The sequence below is a fragment of the Mesoplodon densirostris genome, chromosome 6 (assembly GCF_025265405.1).
Source record: "Mesoplodon densirostris isolate mMesDen1 chromosome 6, mMesDen1 primary haplotype, whole genome shotgun sequence".
Classification (NCBI taxonomy): domain Eukaryota; kingdom Metazoa; phylum Chordata; class Mammalia; order Artiodactyla; family Ziphiidae; genus Mesoplodon; species Mesoplodon densirostris.
The window spans coordinates 108,827,205-108,829,737 of NC_082666.1; positions in this window are offsets into that span (position 1 = coordinate 108,827,205).

Sequence of the window (2,533 nt, forward strand, 5' to 3'; positions counted from 1 at the left end):
AACATAGCCATCCCAGATCTATCTTCCTTCCTTCCTTCCTTCCTTTCTTTTTCTGTCTCTCTTTCCTTCTTTTTTGTTACTATTTGCATGGGATATTTTATTCTATGCTTTAACTTTCAAGCAACTTGTGTCTTTTGAAATCAAGTGAGTTTTTTGCGGACAGCATATACTTGGATTATGGTTGTTTATTCTATGCTTTAACTCTCAAGCAACTTGTGTCTTTTGAAATCAAGTGAATTTTTTGCGGACAGCATATACTTGGATTATGGTTGTTTTTAAAGTCCATTCTGCCAATGTTTATCTTTTTATTGGAGAGCTTAATCCACTTACTTTTTCAAAAATTACTGATGAGGAAGAACTTAATTCTGTCTGTTTCCTGCTTGTTTTCTGTATGTCTTATGCATTTTTTGCCCCTCATTTACTCCATTACTGACTTCTGTGCTTAGCCGATTTTCTTGTGGTGAACTCTTGATTCCCTTTTCATTTCTTCTTGCATAGAGTCTATTGATATTTTCTTTGTGGTTCTCAAGAAGATTACATTTACCATTCTAAAGTTAAAACAATATAATTTCAATTGAAACCAACTTCAGTAGCACACAGAAACTCTGTTCCTCTACAGTTCCATTCCTCCTCTTTACATTATTGTTGTCACAAATTACACCTTTATACTTTGTGAGCCCAATAACATGGATTTATGATTATTTTATGCATTTGTTTTTTCAATCATGTAAGAAATAAAAAGTAGAGTTACAAGCCAATAACACAATACTGGCTTTAGTATTTGCCCATGTATTTATCTTTACTGGAGATTTCTATTTTATACAGCTTCGAGTTGCTGTCTAGTGTCCTTTCATTTCAACCTGAAGGTTCAATTTAGCATTTCTCCTAGGACAGTGGTAGGAAGTTGTCAAACAAACGCCCTCAGCCTTTGTTCATCTGGGAATGCGTTAATTTCTCCCTAAGTTTTGAAACCAGTTTGGGCAAATGTAGAATTCTTGGTGGACAGCTTTTTTCTTTCAGCACTTTAAATATGTCTGGCCTCTTGCTTCCGTGGTTTCATATAGGAAATTAGCTCTAATCTTTCTGAGGACCCCTGCTTTGTAACAAATTTCTTTTTTCTTTCTCCTTTGGGAGAAAAGATTCTTTCTGTGTCTTTTGGCTTCTGAGAGTTTGATTGTACTGTTTCTTGCTGTGGGGTTCTTTGAGTTTCTCTTAGTCCTGAAATCAGCCAAAGATTTATAGCAACCAAACACATACTGAACCAGGGAAGAGGCAATTTGAAAATGGTAGGAAAGCTTTGTGGCATTTTTACTTGCCCTTGCCCCATCCACTGTTAGTGTAGTGATGTTCTTAAAGTGGTGGAGTCTTAATGCAGTGATAGTCTTAAAGTAGCAGCAGACCATTCCTAGTATGGGACCCTCAATCCTGCTTCAGGAGGGAGCAGAAGAGACCGTACTGTCAGATTATTATGTGTATCTGTTCTAACCTGTCTGGGAGCTACCTGAAGGACTGACACAAGATGCTTATCTCTGCCTTAGCTAACTTGGAACACAGTCTGGAAAAGCAGCGGTCATTGCTCAAAAAAAGTGCAAGGTGAACTAACAAAGCACAGATGGCTGGGGCAGAAGACTGTGCATTGAAATACAATAGACCACAGAGGATGCAGGAGCCAAAGTTGGGGGAGATTCTTTGGGAAATTAGAACCTACAAAAAGTACACATGTGTCCAGAGAAATTAAGAAAGCTACATGCATACTCAAGATAAGATGCATGTTCTGAAAACACCAGAGGAGTCTCTAAGCTTTGACCATGGGCTGAGCCCTGAACTCAATGCAGGTCAGCTAAATGTTGAAGGAGTGATCCAGCAATCTGCACAATGGGCAGAGGTGTGTGGGTTTGAGTGTGCATGTGGATGTGCTTGTGTATATTTGTTTTTGTTTGTTTTAGGTGCAGGAATTCAAGGAAATCTCTGTCAAAACATTAGCTAAACATGAACTAAAGGAACAGAGACTTCAGTGCGTACATACAATAAGGAAAACAGTCATTGCAAAAATAGTTTGGAAAGGTCCCTAAACAAACAGACTACTACAGCCTTCAACAATCAAAAGCCCAGAAAACCCTGGGAAAGTGGGAGAATCTGATTTCCATAGATACCACATTATAATATTTGAAAGACAAATTTTCAACCAAAAAAATCACAAGGTATACAAAGACATGGAAAAGTATGGTCCATTTAAGAAAACAAATTAATTGATGAAACCATCCCTAAGGAAGCCCAGACATTTCTCCATTGCATATTCTTGCCTCCTTTGTCATAGATTCATTGACTATAAGTGCATGGGTTTCTTTCTGGGCTCTCTATTCTGTTCCAGTAATCGATGTTTTGTGCCAATACCATACTCTTTTGATTACTGTAGGTTTGTAGCACAGTCTGAAGCCAGGGAGCATGATTCCTCCAGTTGTGTTGTTCTTTCTCAAGACTGTTTTAACTACTCAGAATCTTTTGTGTTTCCATACAAAGTTTAAAATTATTT